Here is a 21,513-nt window from a genome sequence, read left to right as displayed (position 1 = left end):
AGTCCAACAATAGTGGGGACAAACAATTGATCAATTTAGCTGCCAGCTACCACTGTAAGGAATGCCTGAAAGTGAACAATTTTATGGGAGTTAAGCGCTTCGATGACATCGGTGTGAGCATTTCTGGAAGCACTTGGTTCATTTTTAAATGCAGTGCAGAACAGTGTACAGCATCTATGCTTCAAGAGATGTAAGTGATAGCCAACTATGAAGTTTAGATTCTACTGTAAGCAAAGCTGGACTAGCATGGCTTCTGAAGATGACGGAAGCAATGGAATTTTGTGCACATTTGCTGGAAATAAAACCTCTCAAATGCCATCAGCGTGCTGTTTGGCATGCCGAAGAGTGCCCTTAATTTCATGTCATCATCGAAATACTCACATGTGCAACTCAGCAGCATTCACAATTCAAACCACTAAGTGGTGCTAGCAGTGCACATCATAGAATAAGAAACCAGAGGGCAGTGATGTCCCATGCAAGGAATTTTCCCTTGTGGGTGGTATTTTTGGCCATATATAATTTTGGAGGAAAAGGAAAATGGGAACTTTGCAATATTACGAGGAATGTTGGAGTAACGAAGTAAATATTGAATATATGCCAGTGAACAAGACATCACTTGTCAATCCACAACACATCATTGTCAGCGCACATACGGGCTCAACTTACAGTGAGCCAGTTTCAAGTTCCCGTAGTCTGCATTGTTGAAAAGCCAAAATGCTGTTTCAAACAATTAAATTTGAACTACAGACTGTTGCGTCAATATTTGATAAGTTAAACTACTACGAATCACTCGAAAGCTGCGGGGCGCCAGTGGTAGTTGATGCTAAAGCTCTTGACTATGCAGAAGAGATGTCCGAAACTGAACAGGAAGGCACATTAAAGATTAAGTTCTCAAATTATACTGTGCAATTGAAATGTAAAATAAACTGTGTTATGTTTGTCAAAGGTAATTTCTTCATATCATAATCACTGTATTGGCAAGATACTTCTTCAAAGAATACGAGGTGTCCCAGCTAATTTTAGCCAAGATTAAAAATATGCCAAAGCACTCTAGTGGGACACAACCAAATGCATGTTGTTGGCTATTGTATGGAGCAAGTCCACTATTTCTTGTATTCTGCTTAATTGCCCAATTAGTCAAGATTATTAATCAGCTTTGCAAGGATTAAGTTTAGGGCAAGGTTTCCAATGAGCAAGTTGTAGAGCATTCTAGGAAATTAATTCAGCAGCTTCTAAAAACTCCCTATTTGTGTTACATTATTTTTTTCTGCGTTCTAAAGAAAGCTGCGAAATATGAAAAAATAGCACGTGACATGACCGCTTGTGTGCCTAAGGAACCTATGCTTGCCGCGATTGCAGGGTAAATTGCAGGGCTCTCAAACGTGCCGCGTATGAACAAGCAGCGCATTTAGCCTGTGTCACGGTGGTGTGCTTCCACTTAACATGTTACAGGGCGGCAACGCAGGTATAACATAGGCGCGCCGGGCGATATATTTCAGTTATGTGCTTACTCATGGTGATTCATGATAGCGATGGGCACTTCAGGCAGCACACCCTAGGATAAACGCGCTGTTCGTTCATACGTGGCATATGTGCAAGCACCTCTGCAATCGCGGTGTGCAAGCCATAGCATAGAATAGAGAAAGAAACATATGCGCCAGCGGGTATGCCACGTGCTTTTCTTTTATTTAAAATAAATTTTGCAGGCTTTTTTTATTTTATTTTTTTTAGAATGCAGAGAAAATGATTACGTAACAAGTAGGAAGTTGGAAGCTGCTAAATTATATGTTCCCCAGAATGCTATACAAAGTTCTCATTGCCCGTTAGTATTTGCAAAATTCGTTAATTAATCTTGGAAAAAAAAAAGTGACCCAATTGCCAACTGGGGCAACGATTTTGAAGCGAAAGCTTCATTACGCTATCTCGGGAAGCCAGTCAACAGCCACTCAACAGTTTTCACCTTGAGAGCTAGAGGTCAAACCACAAGAGAGCATTATCGGCACGCGGGCGAGGGGCATCAGACGCCGGGCGCGTCGGAGCGCATTGGCGGCGCCAGTACGTCGAACCATCGGTCGAACTATAGCTGCTATAGCCGCTGTTGTTCTCGCCAACGTGACATAACGTGTGCGCGCGTTCACGCTACGTCGGACTATATTTGAGTTGCAACCTAGTCTCACTACTTTACTGATCATCGCAGTGTGTTCATAGGCATAAAAAATGATGAATAAACACTGTATTAATTGCAAACATGTCTGTATATCATAGCGAAACCACACCTCGGCCACAGCTCGACAACGAGCCTAGAGCCAGGGCAGTGAAGCTTTCGCTATCAACCAGGGTTAACCAAAGCTAAACCACACCAATTTTTTGTATGAAGGTGCAGGGAAATCTACGGGGATTTTTTTTTTTTTTTTTTAGAAGCATGCCGAGAAAAATGCCGAAAATTATTATGTGAAGTACGGAACATCACTGCCAGTGCGCACCGGAGCAGTCCTCGGATTTGTTGCCGCTCACTCGAGGCGAAATTACCGAGGATGCCATAAGTTTTGAGTGATTTGACTACAGTGTACTATAATTTAGTACACTATAATTTGTGATAAGTCTCGCAAGGTCTCGCGTATAAAGTGAAAAAAAAGTAGGAAAAAAAAAAAAAAAAACAAGTCATTCCATAAAGTTATGCGCAGATAGAGTGCGGTCAAGCAGTTTTACCAGTAGAACTACACTGGGCCTCTTCGATTATCCGTTCCTGACAGTCCCGGACTGCCCGAGACAGTGCTTTCAGCCAATGAGCGTTGCGTATGCAGTCTTTCGGACAGTCCGGGACTGTCAGAGACGGATAATCGAAGAGGCCCACTGTCTTACCCACCGATCTCTACTTTAGGGGGCAAAACAGTACAGATCAGTGGTCTGAATAAACACTGAATGCCAAAAGTAATCCGAGTACATCAATTTTCTTATTATTCTAAATTTTACGCGAACCACCCGATTCTTGGTCGATTCCCCACCACTTGTGCAAAGACAATGGAAAGAAAACGACAGCTTTGTTTCGGCTATGTATCTATAATCACCAGTTTAGAGGAAAACAGAGTGCCCTAGACATCCTTCATCTCGGGTACACAGCGAAGCACGAAATTTTCACCGCGCACTACGACTCTTTTAACAGGTAGGTATGCATCACTTTACATCCACTCGTCACCTATCTACCATACGTCTACTGTAATATGCACCAATATGCACTGTCATCATCACTCATCTAAATCTGCCGTGTAGTCAGTAATACATATAACATAAATAAGTTTTCTAATTTATTTACCTGCGTCAGTAAATATAATGTTTGCCTTTGTGAGATAACATATATATTTCCGCAAAGTTCCGCAAAGGCCGGCATTCCTGCGACCCGGTCGCAGCAAACAAAAGGTGCCCAAAACGTTTGGTGCGACCCATGACGTCACGTCCGCTATAACCAATGATGTCACGTCCGTTTATTTTCATGGCGGCTGTTTTTCGGGGCCGGTCGCGTTGTGAAGCGGTCCGTATTCCGTGCCTTCTTACAGAGTAAGTAATCCATTTTTCCACTCTATATGCATGTAATAAAAGGTTGGGGCTGTCAGCTGCTTGATGTGTTGCCGTTAGTTATCTTGCGCGCATATTTTGCCTCGTGACCGCGTCAAATTGCAGCCGGCCCGTGGAATAGGTCGTTGCATCCCATATAAAGCTGATCCTCCGTCAGGATCGTTAGTACGTGTACAGAACCATCCAGTAGTGTGGTTCAGTGAATGATGCGTGAAAAAACGAGGACGCAAGAAAATCCTGGCATGGTGAGCTGTTCCGCCAGATCGTGTTGAATCGCGTTTTTGCGCGAGATGGTCGAACAGCTTTGCTACTGCTTTTCTACAGCTTTGCTGCATTTCATTTAATCACCACCTGCATTCTTTTTAATAAGACAAATGGCATTACTGCGCGAAACAGCGTCTCGGAAGTTTCCCAACAACAGCCAATGCCGCCGTGCCTGTTGCATGCACGCTTACCAGCTACACGCTGTCCTGATGCAGTTGGAACGATTATGACGCAGTATCAGCCTGCTACTGCGGGCTGCAGGATCACGGTGACAATACAATTAAAATAACTAAAGAAATTGATGTAGTAAGTGTGGTGTTCAAACGTTGCCAAGCGTGATAAGCGGACCTGCCTCGTAAGATGCGTTGAATGAATCGGCTTTCTAAAGTCAGCTTCGCCGCAGTAGACGTGTTACGCGGTGAAGCTTACCCAAAAATTATTGCAGTGAAGCATACCAAAAGTGAAAAGGGGCCGCTATCACGGGACATGTATATGTTCCTTAACTATGTACGCGCGCACTCGCCTTCGCCCATCACATTACGCGCGCCCAGGAGCGTAATAAGTGTATTGGCAGGTGTACTCACATATATGAAAACTGCCAAGAAAAGCTGGTTAAGGCAAGCTCTCTTGTCAAAACGTTTGCACCAGCCTGTTCGACCACTGTTATATCACCGCAGTTTGTGTATTGCGGTGAAGCATACCGATAGTGGGTAGGGGTCACGCGAATCGGGAGTGTAGGGTTTCAGCCAGCGACGAACCCTACCAGTCTCAACGTTCTAGTCTCAACAAAGCTCATTTTTGCGCCAGGATGACGTTTCGACAACTTTTGTTCGCTGTTGGTGATGACACAACTCTCTTACAGATAACATTCTCTAAGCCTTTTGAAATGACAGGGAGCACTGACACCGGCCGATAATTTGACATGTCATTTCTGTCCCCTGATTTAAACAGTGCAGTCAGCTTCGCCTGTTGCATTTTTGTAGGGTAAACGCCAGTAGACAAGCAAACATTGAATACGTGGGTGAAAACAGGCACTTTGCTTTGTTGTGTACCTGTCATACTGCTATTAAATTTTCCTTTCCTTTTAAAGTGCTTACGTACATCACATCGCAAGGAGTCACAGTGTAATTAGTGACCTTGTCATGTTAAAAAACCAGGCTCTACTCAAGAGAGGTTGGGGTTAAGTACCTGTGAAATTTTTTTAGAGGGGTAGTTTTCTGAGAAGAAATCAGATGCCAGAAACAGACCTGTGGTATCCTGGGTTTGAGTATTTAACAGTGGAAAGGATACAAAATACATTATATTTCTTGTCTGAAACCAACAAGTAAGTGAAATATGTAAATATATTAAATAGCGTCCATGGAGCAACTGCAAGCTGTGCACACCTAGACCCAAAATGCGCTTCTCTTGCTCCAGTCCATGCAGGCTGTCAGCTGCTTTGTTGAAGCCTCTGGTACATTCTCAGTGGTGCAGTAATTTTTGTCTGCATTTTGCTCAAGTGTGCCCTAGACATAATTGAGTGATTTGCAGTTGCAACTGGACTGCAGCCTCAGCTTGGGAGACCAGTGGTAGGGCACATTTTGTAAAAATAAGCTACACATGGCATTACCTGTTTATATATGTGTCGTCTTTAGCATCTAGATTTTTTACCATGAATTCAGAAAAATCTCCAGCACATTGAGTCCCTAGATTTGAAATGCTGTATAAGTTGTCTTCTTGTTCATTGCGGTTGCGCTTAACTTCTGTCCAAATAGGAGAGCACTTCTGCATAGCACATCAAGGACCATTCTTATTAACATGCCTTCCTTTTATTTATCTTACCTACAATCAAGAGCACACGTATATAGCACATGAATGTGCTGTGCTTGAACTTGACTTACATTGCCATGTTTAGTAGCACAGTGCTCATAGTTGGTGTTGGTTCATTCAAGCTAAGCATTACTACAACCTTTAACTGTAGGTATTATGGTGTGAGAGCAGAGAAATGGATATGCAAAGACAGTTGGGCACGTTAAGACATCTTTTTGTGTGTGAAAAGGTGAAAGATACACAAAATGGGATAGAACACGTCCACTTTCATCTTTTCTCACAACAACAAAAAAAAAAAAAAGTCGGAGGAATAAGGTTCCTTCACTGTGCCATAGAACTATATGTTTGCTCTCAAATGTAATTCTGATTCGTTGGATTTGTTCTTGTGCTGTTTTTCTTGAGTGTGCTTTACTTTTCACACGTCAACGTTTCAAACTCGTTTTTATTTTGACAGACTGAACATCCCACGTCTTGGTTTGACTTCCTGGTACAGGATACTTGCAGTTGGCATGGAGTGGTGAAGCAGCATGGTGTACTTTTATTAAAAGCACAGATTTCACCAGTATAGAAGCAGTTCATCAAAAAAAAAAAAAACATGTGTGCTGAAAATAAAGTGTTCCTACCCACATTCCTCAGTGTCTAATTATGCTTGTATCCCTGTGTTCTCTTCAGCAAAACCACTTATATGGGGAATTGATTGTGATAAGTGCTTGTGAAAGTTTTCAGGAAGAGCTTTGGACCCTTTTTACTGGTGCACAGGTAAAATGTGCACATTTTGTAAAATTGAAACACCAGGTGGAGTAGCAAACACCAATGCTTGATGTGGCATTTGTCGGGCTTGTGTGTCGGCACATTATCCATACAACAATATACTCTAGGACAGCATGCTAGCACTACAACGCACCCATCTTTTATGTTAGGTATAAATTACTGCAAGCTCTTTAAAGATGGTCACAAGAGAAATGCTGGCTTTAATTCAAAACTAAAGGTGAAGGAAGCTGTGCAAATGTATTGAGAAATTATGCAATCTGTGCCGTTTCCTCAGTTAAGGTAACGTCCAAACGTGCCATAAGGCCTTGATAGCTGAAACCCGAGTAACAACTGGTAATGCAATTAAAGAATCTTGCTACACCTCTAAAAATGAGGCAGTGAAATGAAATTAGTGTCACAATTCCTTTTTGTTGGGACTTCGTTTGGGTTGAATATACTGATTGTAACAACACAAAGTGGAGGGGGTGATGCACATTAGAGAAATGCTAGTCTATTTTTATATTCCACCTTCTCTACGTTCAAAGTGCAGTAAAGTTACCATGGAAAGCTACAGTGAAGCCATTGGTTGAGTCTGTATGGTGGCAATCACCAACCTAACTGCTTGGGTTTATAGTGCCTTACTTGTACATACCTATTTAAACGTTGAGCTATTTGAACATTGATTAAGGTAACCAACATATGAACAAGTAGTTTACTGAGTAAATTACATGGGGAAGGGCAGAAAGATAGGACAGAGCACAGGGGGTGTATTCTGCAAGTGTCAACCAAATGGACATAACCATTTCAACTGCTGCTTAAGTTCTGATTGGCTGGGCTGGGGCACACGTGAGAGGGAGACAGGTGCCCCAGTCAATCAACGTTTCAGCAACAGATGAAATGGATGTGTCCACTAGATGAATACTTTCAGAACACCCCCCTCCCCGCATTTCTGTCTGTGACCAACATGCCTGGTATGGCACCCTTGCTTTCAATATCCGTCTTTATCAGCAAAAGTGGGAAAGAGCCACGTTTGTGCATGAAACGTTTTCCTGAGGTTGTCTGCCTTGAAGCCCATGGTGGTAATCACAGGAAACAGGGCAGATCCAGAGTAGCACCAAAGGAGAAGCCTTTATCAAGACAAATATGGAGGGGGGTTACTGCATGCTCAAATTTGTGAGCTCACAAGTTTGCCAAGGCCGCGTCATGTCGGTAGTTGATGAAGACTACATGAGAGAGAGAGAGAGATAAATGAGATGCGAAAGGCAGGGAGGTTAACCGGAAGGTAACTATCCATTAACATGGTTAATGAATAACCACATAGGCTAAAATTATTTAGGTACTGTTTATGAGGACTACATATTTGCTGGAAATCTCTGAAAATAATTGTGCAAGCGCAGAATAACACCCTCCACTAGTGGTGACGTCCTTGAAGGAATGAATATGTATCAGTTGTACCTGTGTGGTGAATAAAGTTACATAAAAAAAAAAACTTGGCAACAGAAACTAAATTCAGAGTAGTACTCCAAATACATTGCCTCTTCTTTAGGACTAGATGAATGCAATTAATTATAATAATCAATTGAAAATCGAATGCCAACCACAAAAAAAAAATGTTATGAATGTTTTAGCTCCTACCTGAGAGCCATGATTGTGAACAAAGCTCCAGTTGAACCATCTCTGATTTTTCATTTTCATGATTTGTGTTTAAACTACTTACCATGCCTCTTTCGACCAGACCAGACGAGCCTTCGTCAAACTCTTCACTACTTCAATGCAAATAATTAGAGGTTGGCAAATGTAAATTTTTTCTAATGGGAATAGTAAGTGTCGAATAGTCGAATACAGATGAATACATTTACAGCAGGCTTATTTATCTTGATATAATTAAGCACCATGCTTGTACTGACTACAAAAAAAAAAGAAAAATACTGCTAACTATCAGGGAAGATTAGGATTACTTTTAAACACAAGTTCACTAATTGTGATTTAAAAAACTGCACAAACACCTCTCAAGATCTTTAGAGCCTGGTGGCAAACAAGAGTTCTAAGAATAAATAGCTGCTGTATGACTAGCTGTAAAAAAGTACTAAATAAATGGTTGTGGCAGAAAAAAAAAACGGAAGACAAAAGCTGCAGAAGGACTATTTTGCTGTAAAGACATGTAAAAGGACAGGTTGCAAGAAAAAAATCACCGGTTATAAAAAATTTACATGCTCAGACTGTCAATAAAAATAAATGATAGGCTATAATCAAAAATCAGGGGTTGTCATGTAGCCTTCCATCATGAAATCAAAAACACAGTTTGCATTACCAATTCTGTTTCTGCATTGCTTCGAAAACTTTTGTTGTTTCACTTGTGATAATTTGGGATACTTTGTTAGTAGATGGTGAACAGTAACAACTTTAACAGTCGGTTACTGCGAAGTATTTGGCTAGTTTTATTTAATCAAAAATGCTGAATAGTTGATTATTTTAGAATACGAATAGTTAGCATGTAACGTTCGATTCATATCCAAAACTTCAAATATTCTTCCACCCCTACAAATAATACTTCCTTTACCAGTGTTCGTGCCAAAGCCCCCCCCCCCCCCCCCCCCTCCTTAATATGTACTCGGCATCCACCTCTACAATCCTGAGGCATACTGACGTTATGCCGTGTGGCAACCCAAGCAAATAAAAAAAAAATCCTGAGGCATGATTAGATTTGCATTGTGTGGTAAGTACCAGTCTGCAATAGTTTGGATCTGTTGGCTGTGCTGAGTAATTGTTCATCACATACTTGTAACAGTCAAGTAGTGCTTCTCAAGAATCGTGTTCGAACTGCACACACTAAAACATAAGCTGGGATATTCAAAAGACAAGTACATGTTTTGCTTGCCAATCAACGTTTAGTGTGCTCATTTATGTTAGGTGTGCTGTTAAACGAATATTGTAATTTGCTAATGCAAAGAAAAAACAAGCCAGTATCTCTTGCTTTATAAATATATGCACTGAACCAAGAAAGTAATTAACGAAGAAGAACATCAGAAATAAACACAAATATGTGTGCACTTACCGGCATAAAATAATTCTCAATGCAATATTTCATTGAGGCATGCAACTTGAATTAAAGCCAGCTCACAGGCTTTCCAAAGCATTCCCTAACTTGTATGTGTTGCTCAGCAACATTCAAGAAGCTTTCACCAGGTTGATTTTTCCTTTGAATAACTTAGACAATTCTGTCTCGTAATAGGTCATGTAGATGACTTCATTTTTTGAAGTCACATGTCAAGAAACCAGTGCTAGAAGAGAGTATAGCATTATGCACAGCTGCATATTTAAGGCACTTTCTAAAAACACACCGATTCATGATCATTCACTGTGTTAGTAACTATACTCCTACCGAAGCAGACTGAGAACACATCTGGGCTCAGTGGCGCACCCAGAATCTCTGCCAGGGGGTGGGGGGTTGAATTTTTAGGGGGGGGGGGGGGGGGGAGAGCAAACACTTGCCTTGCTTTAGCTAAAGGAATCCAACAGCCAATAAAATGCCTAATAATTATAATTATAATTACACCAAGGATGATGACGATCTGTATTCCATCAGCATTTTACTCAATGTAAATTAAGTGTGGATGTAATTAAGTGTGAATAAAGACAAGACAATGATAGAGTGTTTTTGTTAATCAGGAAAATTCGACGGCAAGCCACCGCCTGAATTGTAATGACAATGTGAACAGAGCACTAAAGGTACACGTTGGACTGGTGGGGCTGGACGTGTCGGGGGGGGGGGGGGTAACTTGGCCACAGGGGGGCGTTACAACTACCGGACCCCCCCCCCCCCCCCGTCGGTGCGCCACTGTGGGCATTGCATTCAATAGCTGATGTAAAATGCGAAAATTAGTGCTTGTAGGTATGAATGAACCAAATGAGTCAGAAATATAGGTTCTCAAACTTCTAGTATTGAGTGTGGCAACATTTACGAAAAACACATTGCAACTGAAAGTTGCAAAGCATGCGCTGAAATAACTGAAATAGCTAGATTTAATAGACCAATAAACAGAAACTGCAAATTCCCAACATTTCTAAATACTTTTCCTCACACTACCCTCATAGAGGTGGCTTCCCTTAATTGCTCACACCTCTGCCTTACTTCTATAATTCCCTGCTCTCGCTGCTTTGCCCATGCTGACTGGCACCTTGCACAAAGGTTAGGGCAAAAGCAGCTTGTGTTGTGAGGCAAGCTGTCCACGTCTGGTAGCCACATGTCAGTTTATCATAGTAAATGAAAGGGAAGCCATGAGGGTAAGTCATAGAGAAGACGGATACCTAGGTTCAATGATAAACTAAAACGCCAAAATGGAACTATTAGGCAGTCCAGAGGATCAGCAAAACTGACATAGATTGGAAAAACTGGAAAGATGCATCATGGTGTATATTTATGTCATACAGGTCCCAGTCAAGTTGAAAGATTTTTACTTTCTAATAAACTTATAAGACAATACATGACCAGCAATACTGTATAGGGAACTGAAACAATTTTAATAAAGTCATCTAGAAGTCAGGACAGAGAAGGGACTGAAGTGAGGATGCTAAAGTGGATGAAGTGGAAGCAGAATATGAAGATACGTCTTAAAAAATGACATCCAACACACGCATAAAGGTGGCAAAGATTGGACTCAATGTTCAAGAAGAAGTTGAATATGACAATTTATTAGAATACATACATGAGAGGGCAGCTAGTCTAAACACGTCTAGTCTGCTAGTCTAAACATTAACAGTTGAGCAGAAAATGATTAAGCATGGGTGCAGGCTCATGTAGAATTCCGTATGGTATGCACGATGTGAGAATTGAATCTCATAAAGAACCGTGGCCTTACACGCCTCAAATATAAAATGATGTGGGCTAAGATGAGTGTATAATCAAGGATAGCATCAAGAGGGGGCCTCCTCCAAAAAAGAGAACAAGAGGGAGAGCGATTTTCGACGTAACAGATACAAGTCATGCGTATCACAATTAACTCCAACATGTCTCGGGGAAGACACAAACTGAATCTGCCAATGGTGTAGGCAAAATGGTATGTGTGTATATATATATATATACACACACACATATATATACACACACGTACATACATACATACATACATGCATACATATATTCCGGTGTGATAGGCGTAATGTACTATATTTTTTTCATACTGTGTTACCCTTTGAACTTGGGCCATTGCTGTTTTAATATAGCAGTTGCCAACTGGCAGATAAAACGTAAATCTGCGAAACTAAGTCTACGACTGGAATATAATAATATAGCCATTTGCTGCTTGTAATTAATAACCACCTCTTTCTTTTTGCACGCAAATAGTACGCTGATATTCCCGAAAGAGCATCATACAGTAGCTTATTTGTGTTTGTTAACTAGGGCACAAAAATGCTCTACTCAAATCTGAATACTATATTTGTTTGTATGATTGATTAGTTGGTGAACTTGCCGATGAGGACTTTATATTTACGGTTGCAGCAAGATACTGGCAATGTTACATGACTGAAATGTTGCGATCTCACTCAGTATGTACATGGCCCCTTCATACATGACTGACGGCGCACTGTCAATAAATGTGTCGAAGTCAGATAATTTTATTCCATGGAGCTGGATAATCTCTTTAAAGGATGCAGAGAAGACAGGAATACCTTTTGTTGCATTGTTTAGGGAGTCCTTGTTTAATACGGAGTGATAAAATTTTGGCCTGATGTGCAGTCAGTATAATGCCACATTTTTTCATAAAAGATTTACATTACTGGCCCAAACCACATGAACAAGTTAATTACTAGCTGCAGGCATAACAAGAATTAAGGAAAAACTGCTACTTCACCGTAGTTGACACAACACGTACAGCATTGAACATGTGCGGAAAAGTGCCTTTGTGTGGTCCCTCTAGTAAAGCTGTCATGTGTATAGCAGTACTCTGCAGCCTGATTGAATGAACTGCAGTAACACTGGGTAAACAGCATCAATTGACCCGAGCTCAGTTTCTGTATTTGTTTTTTTCTTGCCGCTATATTGGACAGAATTGACAAAAAGAATTTGCACCCACAAATGATGTGGGCACCATGACTCAAGGAGCTGTACAACAAGATATATATACACATTCAAATATTCATTAAATTAAATTTTCTGTTCTCTACAAGGGTGGCAATGTAGGCTTGTTGGTGATCATCGTCTGCGTTTCGTTTCTTCTCGTATCCTTGTTTTCACTGCGCTACACTACATGCCACTCGATACTCTAGCTGTCACATTCATGAGCACTGGAAACCTAGTATCAACTAACGTTTTGCCTGATTTACTAAAAGGATAATTCAAAAGCAAAATATGTGTATAGTAGGTCTAATTGAATTCTGGTGATTTTAGCATCATTGACGTATATAGCTTTTAAGAATGTTTAATTATTTCTCCCATGAAGGCAGAGTGCATGCTCAACTGCTACAATTAGTGCGAATGTAGGCTGAAAAAAGACATTTTGGCTCTGGCATACATTTTATAGTATGTTGCATGATCTAATCAAGTTGTTTCGATTTAACGAAGTTCTTGATTTAATAGGCCAAATTATAAAACCTCAGATACTGCGGTATACCAATAAAATTCATTTACTAGCCTTACTGTACTTTATAACCAAAGTATCCAATCAAAGCAGCTACAGCCGCCGCGGTTGCGATAAGCAATTGCTTATAAACATTGCTTATAAGCAATTTGCATTAAACAGCGCGCGCAGACGAATCGCGAACGTACGTGAGCTCTACATAAACACGCCATCGTCGTTATTCTGTTGCGATGATTGAGGCGAAAGCATCAAATAGCCCATTGAGCGAAAAAGCCGGCATCTGTCGTCTCGGCGAAACGGCATCTAAATTGTCATTGGCTGGGGATGCCACGTCACAAACGCGCCTCGACGGGGTAGAGCGGGCCCAACGAAAGGGAACACCTGCTGCTCGGTAGGGCCTCAGGTATTGCGGGAGAGGAGAGGGCATCGCCTCAACGCCACATCATCCTCCCTCTCACAAGTCCAGCGCGCGGTCCGTATCTCTCTCCTTCTCAAGCCCACTTGGCTTAGCTGCTGCGCGCGCCTGCCGGCCTTAGTGACCGCTGCTACTTCCTCGGTCTGTCGACATGCAGGACGTTGGTGGCATATGGCGTTGGCATCGCAAGCTGTTGCTGCTGCTTGCTGGCTCGGGCAGCACATACCACTATGGTACATTACTCACAGTGCAAAATTCGAAGGACTGCTCACCGACATTCAATTGGGCATGTCCTCGGACGCGTCATGTTCACCGTCACCGATTACTGTCTTCACACAGATGTGGTTGGCATTGTGTTGTCATTTCGAATTCATCGTAATATCACCCCTTTGACACGGCCTTCACGCTGTGTCGTAGATCACGCAGTCGTCGTCACGCATGCAGCCGTCATCCCATGGTCATTATGCCTCAGCGTCGTGACTCAAGAATTGTGATCCCATCGTCAATCATACGATCCTTGTCACACTGGCATAATCATACTGTAGTCGGCATTCGACAGGTCAATCACCCTGATCAGTACATCCTCTAAGGTTCTAGAACAGAATGCATGTGGTGACGTACCGCAGTAGTATCGTAGGAGACACTCGGCAGAGCAATTGCTGGCCTTGATCACCAGCCAAGCCTTCCCTGCTGCTAAACGACCCACCACTACATCACTTATTTCAAGCTCCAACATAACTTAATATGAGTAACAAAATGGTTTCTTCAGCAAATGTCAGCATAATTGCCATAAGGACCTTCTCTCTCATGAGAAATAATTAAACATTCTTAAAAGCTATATACGTCAATGATGCTAAAATCACCAGAATTAACTTAGATCTCCACCTACTATGACACTTTTGCTTGCGTTGAATGTATCCTTTTAGCTTTCGAACGTCTGATACATTGTGCCACTGACTCCTTCTCCTGAAGTTAAGTGAAATAATATTGATTGATTGCAATTACTAAAATGCACTGAATGCTTACTTCGTGACCAATTGTACAATTTGTATATGTTTACAACTCCTTGATTCATTTGTGGTGCAAATCTGTCTTTTGTAACTTCTGCATGCCATTAGGCTGAGTCGGTGCTTCATTTTTCTGTATTACCTCCCACTACTGCTACACATGATACATATGATAGTACTGTACTGCTACGCATCATAGCTTTACTAAAGGGACCGCACAAAGGCACTTTTCCGCACATGTTCAATGCTGTACGTGTTGTGTCAGCTACGGTGAAGTAGCAGTTTTTCCTTAATTCTTGTTATGCCTGCAGCTAGTAATTAACTTGTTCATGTGGTTTGGGCCAGTAATGTAAATCTTTTATGAAAAAATGTGGCATTATACTGACTGCCATCAGGCCAAAATTTTATCACTCCGTATTAAACAAGGACTCCCTAAACAATGCAACAAAAGGTATTCCTGTCTTCTCTGCATCCTTTAAAGAGATTATCCAGCTCCATGGAATAAAATTATCTGACTTCGACACATTTATTGACAGTGCGCCGTCAGTCATGTATGAAGGGGCCATGTACATACTGAGTGAGATCGCAACATTTCAGTCATGTAACATTGCCAGTATCTTGCTGCAACAGTAAATATAAAGTCCTCATCGGACAAGTTCACCAACTAATCAATCATACAAACAATATAGTATGCAGATTTGAGTAAAGCATTTTTGTGCCCTAGTTAACAAACACAAATAAGCTACTGTATGATGCTCTTTCGGGAATATCAGCGTACTATTTGCGTGCAAAAAGAAAGAGGTGGTTATTAATTACAAGCAGCAAATGGCTATATTATTATATTCCAGTCGTAGACTTAGTTTCGCAGATTTACGTTTTATCTGCCAGTTGGCAACTGCTATATTAAAACAGCAATGGCCCAAGTTCAAAGGGTAACACAGTATGAAAAAAATATAGTACTTTACGCCTATCACACCGAATATATGTATGCATGTATGTATGTATGTGCATGTATGTATGTATGTGTGTATATATATCTGTGTGTGTATAATATATATATATATATATATATATATATATACACACACACCATTTTGCCTACACCATTGGCAGATTCAGTTTGTGTCTTCCCCGAGACATGTTGGAGTTAATTGTGATACGTATGACTTGTATCTGTTACGTCGAAAATCTCTCTCCCTCTTGTTCTCTTTTTTGGAGGAGGCCCCCTCTTGATGCTATCCTTGATTATACACTCATCTTAGCCCACATCATTTTATATTTGAGGCGTGTAAGGCCACGGTTCTTTATGAGATTCACTCTCACATCGTGCATACCATACGGAATTCTACATGAGCCTGCACCCATGCTTAATCATTTTCTGCTCAACTGTTAATGTTTAGACTAGCATCCTTTCCTCTTGCATGACAGTTTCTCGGCTGTATTGCTAGCTGCCCTCTCATGTATGTATTCTAATAAATTGTCATATTCAACTTCTTCTTGAACATTGAGTCCAATCTTTGCCACCTTTATGCGTGTGTTGGATGTCATTTTTTAAGACGTATCTTCACATTCTGCTTCCACTTCATCCACTTTAGCATCCTCACTTCAGTCCCTTCTCTGTCCTGACTTCTAGATGACTTTATTAAAATTGTTTCAGTTCCCTATACAGTATTGCTGGTCATGTATTGTCTTATAAGTTTATTAGAAAGTAAAAATCTTTCAACTTGGCTGGGACCTGTATAACATAAATATACACCATGATGCATCTTTCCAGTTTTTCCAATCTATGTCAGTTTTGCTGATCCTCTGGACTGCCTAATAGTTCCATTTTGGCGTTTTAGTTTATCATTGAACCTAGGTATCCGTCTTCTCTATGACTTACCCTCATGGCTTCCCTTTCATTTACTATGATAAACTGACATGTGGCTACCAGACGTGGACAGCTTGCCTCACAACACAAGCTGCTTTTGCCCTAACCTTTGTGCAAGGTGCCAGTCGCATGGGCAAAGCAGCGAGAGCAGGGAATTATAGAAGTAAGGCAGAGGTGTGAGCCATTAAGGAAGCCACCTCTATGAGGTAGTGTGAGGAAACGTATTTAGAAATGTTGGAATTTGCAGTTTCTGTTAATTGGTCTATTAAATCTAGCTATTTCAGTTTTTCAGCGCATGCTTTGCAACTTTCAGTTGCAATGTGTTTTTCGTAAATGTTGCCACACTCAATACTAGAAGTTTGAGAACCTATATTTCTGACGCACTCGAACCGGTGCTTGCTGCTATATAAGGATAGCAAAACCATGGCATCATCAACTTCAATGCTGTCACTGCAGGAAAGGATCAGCCATTCCGTGATATTCAATGGAACGCACGAGGTCTACGAGGTCGCCTCGGAGATTTTAAACAGAGACTGCTCAAGTATCGATTTCCAGTTATTGTGATATGCGAGCCGAATATGACTTCGAAATTGGACTGTCTGGTTACAAACAATTCGCGTCTGAGACAAGTGGAAATCCTAGCAAAGTCTTACTATGCGTGCGATGTGACCTCACGTACTCGCTAAACCAAATTCCGGTGCACAACAGCAACGAGTACGTTTCTATAACACTGAAGCATAAGCGCCGCACAATCTCGGTCATCGGTGGCTATATTTCTCCCAGGGGAAGATTTGACGCTGAACACCTGAAACTTGTTCTTGACTCCAGCCAAGGACCTCATGTTATCGTAGGTGACTTCAACGCACACCACCATCTTTGGGGTGCCGGGCCATAAACACTCGAGGAAGACAGCTTCTTGACTTCATAACAGCAATGGTCTTGACATCCTCAACGACGGCTCACCAACATATTTGCGAGGCACAACGTACAGCAGCTGTCTCGATTTAGCTATCGCTTCACGATGCCTTTCGTCTTCTGCTGCCTGGTGCACAGATGCTGAAACGTGCGGCAGTGATCACCTACCTACTTATGTACAATTGAGATGGTTCACGAGACTCCCTAATCATCATGCACAACGCACTGACTGGGATGCTTTTCAAACAAACTGGAAGACTCCTGCGGCTGTATAACTTCCCCGCAAGAGATCGAAGAGCGAATTACAGCAGCAATGCACGCAACAACAGACATCGTCGCAACATCACATTCCAGAACATCCGTTTATGTTGTATATGAGCATCTGCGGGCAGTGCGTCGTCGCCGCCGAGAGAAATACAGGCGAACTAAATTGATATCAGACTTGAGGACGTCACGTCGTGTGCAAAAGAAAATTCAAAGACGCTTAGAAAAGCTCGACAGACAGCGTTGGAGGTCCTTTTGCAGCAGCCTGGACCCAAGAAAACCATTGTCCACGATATGGCATGTTGTACGAGCCTTGCCATCTACTCCACAACAGCGACGTCCTTTCCGAGCTCTGGCTATCATCAGATGCGCAGTGAGAAGGAGATCGCGGAAGATTTCTGCTTACATCTCTCCGGCTCTACAACAGTGTATCTACGCTGTTCAGTGCGCTCCCCAACAGTGGACGATCGTCTCGACCTTCCATTCACGCTGCAAGAGCTACGTGCTGCGATCTCTTCTTCAATACGCTCAAGTGCGCCAGGGCCTGATGGCATTACCTATCTACCCTACGCCATCTGGGCCCTCGAGCGACTGAAGAGCTTCTGGCTTTATATATCTCTCTTGGGCCTCGGAACTGTGCCTGCACATTGGAAGACAAGCAAGATCGTGGCATTATTGAAGCCAGGCAAGTCACCCCATGATATGCTTTCCTACAGACCAGTGCGCTTGCCAGTTGTATAGGAAAAACCATGGAACGGATGGTTTTGATGCGCCTAGAATGGTTTTTGGAGAAGCGTAATATATATCCAGACGCTATGACAGTTTCCGAAAGGGTAGGTCGTCAATCGACAGCGTTATTGATCTAGTAACGACTGTTGAACATCAGAAACGTCGCCGTCGATTGACGGCTGCTGTCTTTCTGGATATCAAGGGTGCATTTGACAATGTTCTACATGATGCAATTTTAAATGCCCTTGAAGAATATGGCATTGGTGGCCGTATGCATCAGTGGATAGCCAGCTATCTTCGAGAGAGAACGATATTTATGACAACTCTACACGGTCATACAAGGAACCATCCTGTCTACCGTGGGGTGCCTCAAGGAGTGTACTGAGCCCAACCTTATTTAATGTTGTTCTCGTTGGACTCGTCAAAGAACTCACAGGCGCAGTCTCGGTCTCTGTGTACGCGGATGACATCTGTATATGGACCACGAGCTTAACACGCTTACAAGTACAAACGAAGCTACAGCGTGCAGTGTCAATAACGTCGCAATACCTAAATAGTCGTGGACTTCAGCTCTCACCGACTAAGAGTGCAGCCATGGCATTTACGCGGAAGTCAATGGCCTGCTACCCCGTCATGATTGATGGCAAGAATATACCTTCGGTAACCCCACTATAAGTTTCTCGAGTCACCATCGACCGTGACTTATCTTGGTCGAAACACACTCTGCATTGAGAAAAAAGCTGGACAGCTTTGCCCAAATCATTCGACATATGTCTGGAAAATCGTGGGGCCATCCCAATCATCTCTTCTGCAGCTCTACCAGGCACTTTTTGTTGGATACCTCCGCTACAGCGCACCTGTACTTTCTCGGATTAGTTCATCTGCCCTCCGCACACTTGAAGGAGCTCAGGCTCGCGCACTAAGAATTTGCCTAGGGTTACCACGATGTACTTCCACATGGGCACTATTGCAGAGGCACGCGCATGCCCAGCTCGAGTGTATCTGCAACATGAGCCAATGCGAGTGCATTTAAGGCTACTGACAAGGCATAGGAATCATCCACTGACAAATGTCACAAGTATACGGCCTGACGCCGCCTACTCAGGAGCCGTATTGTCGCAACGGGATCTACCCGTCGGACTTCGCACCACATGGCATACCGGAAGCTCCACTCTGGACGATGGCAAAGCCGACGTTGAAAATCTCAATCCCCGGAATAACGAAAAGTCGAAAATGCCACTTGCGGGTCTCAAACATTTCGCGTTATCCTACATTGCTTACAAGTACGGATATACCGAACATGTTTTTGCAGATGGTTCTGTACACAGACTCTTCCGCGGCAGCTTACACGGTACCTGCAATGGGGATTACGCAGCGGTTCAAGATAGGACACAAAACATCGTCTACAGCAGCTGAGTTGACCGGCATTCGAGAAGCAGTCCGCTGCATACTACAACAAAACCTCGCTAACTGGACAGTGTTCTGCGACTCAAACCGCGCTGCAACTCATAAGCAATTATATGAATCCCAGAAGCGCATATAGCCCTCTAATCTACGACATCATGGCTCTGCTTACTGAGGCGTCTCAATCCGGACATACCATTGCACTGCAGTGGATTCCCAGCCACTGTGGAATAGCCGGAAATGAGCAGGTTGACGCGGAAGCAAAAATGGCGCACACTGACGGGAAGATTATAAAACTTCCCTTTTGCCGTTATGACATCAACGCCTTGCTACACAACTCCATCAAAACGTCTATGGAGCGACAATGGGACAACCCAACATCGGCAAGAGCGCCTCTATAGACTTGACGCCGGTTTTGCGATTCCGACTTCCACTTCGGATGCGGAGAGGCCAGGAAACCTAATCCATCGATTACGCTTGGTGTGGCGTACACTCGCAAATACCTTCACAAGATTGGACGAACGGGACCCTGATTGTAGCGTCTGTCACACTCCCGAGACAATAGAACACATACTTTGCGTGTGCCCTCAATATGCGACCGAGCGAAGGACACTAAAACGTATGTTGACTCTTTGGACTCCCGCCCCTTTTCGGAAGCCAAGATTTTAGGCGCATGGAGAAGCGTTGATCATGCCCAGCGCACCATAAGATCACTTTTGAACTTTATGTGTGAGACGGGCTTAGACGTCGTCTCTAGGACCTGTGCAGTGTGCAGTGCGCGAAATGTGTTTTGTGCGATGACGTTCTGTGCGGACAACACTACTCCTGCGTGTAGTGTATGAAAAGTGCACAACCGCGTATTGGACAACGTGTGTAAATAGTAGCTCCTTGTACGATATCATAATCACCTGTCACCTACCTCTCTCTGTATCCCCACTCCCCTTACCCCAGTGAGGTAGCAGCTAGAGACACGCTCTCCAGGCCGACCTCTCCTCCCTTCTCTTCATTAAACTACTCTCTCTCTCTCTCTCTATAGTCCTGACTCATTTTGGTTCAGTCATACCTACAAGCAATTAATTTTCGCATTGTACATCAGCTTATTGATGCCATGCCCACAGTGGCGCACCGACTGGGGGGGGGGGTTCCGGTAGTTGTAACGCCCCCTGTGCCAAGTTACTCCCCCCCCCCCCCCCCCCCCGACGCGTCCTCCCCACAGTCCAACGTGTACCTTTAGCTCTGTTCACATTGTCATTACAATTCAGCGGTGGCTTGTCGTCGAATTTTCCTGATTAACAAAACACTCTATCATTGTCTTGTCTTTATTCACACTTATTACATCCACACTTTATTTACATTGAGTAAAATGCTGATGGAATAACAGATCGTCATCATCCTTGGTGTAATTATAATTATAATTATTAGGCATTTTATTGGCTGTTGGATTCTTAGCTAAAGCAAGGCAAGTGTTTGCTCTCCCCCCCCCCCTAAAAATTCAACCCCCCACCCCCTGGCAGAGATTCTGGGTGCGCCACTGAGCCCAGATGTGTTCTCAGTCTGCTTCGGTAGGAGTATAGTTACTACACAGTGAATGATCATGAATCGTGTTTTTTTAGAAAGTGCCTTAATATGCAGCTGTGCATAATGCTATACTCTCTTCTAGCACTGGTTTCTTGACATGTGACTTCAAAAATGAAGTCATCATACATGACCTATTACGAGACAGAATTGTCTAAGTTATTCAAAGGAAAATCAACCTGTGAAGCTTCTTGAATGTTGCTGAGCAACCCATACAAGTTAGGGAATGCTTTGGAAAGCCTGTGAGCTGGCTTTAATTCAGTTGCATGCCTCATGAAATATTGCATTGAGAATTATTTTATGCCGGTAAGTGCACACATATTTGTGTTTATTTCATGTTCTGCTTCGTTAATTCACTTT

The 21,513-nt window shown here is 42.6% G+C and overlaps 2 long non-coding RNA genes across 2 annotated transcripts in view; one reads left to right on the top strand and one right to left on the bottom strand.

Annotated features, from left to right (window-relative positions):
* Positions 1-21,513, bottom strand: part of LOC125940237 (uncharacterized) — a 148,665-nt gene that overhangs the window by 26,568 nt on the left and 100,584 nt on the right. The window lies entirely within an intron of this gene.
* On the top strand, positions 3,383-6,274 carry LOC125940236 (uncharacterized). The gene is made up of 2 exons (XR_007463459.1): positions 3,383-3,555; positions 6,101-6,274. It is a non-coding gene; the product is annotated as an uncharacterized LOC125940236 (long non-coding RNA).

This window comes from Dermacentor silvarum, chromosome 1 (assembly GCF_013339745.2).
Source record: "Dermacentor silvarum isolate Dsil-2018 chromosome 1, BIME_Dsil_1.4, whole genome shotgun sequence".
NCBI classification, from domain to species: domain Eukaryota; kingdom Metazoa; phylum Arthropoda; class Arachnida; order Ixodida; family Ixodidae; genus Dermacentor; species Dermacentor silvarum.
The sequence above is the reverse complement of the archived record's forward strand: the minus strand, read 5'-3'. Positions and strand labels throughout refer to the sequence as shown.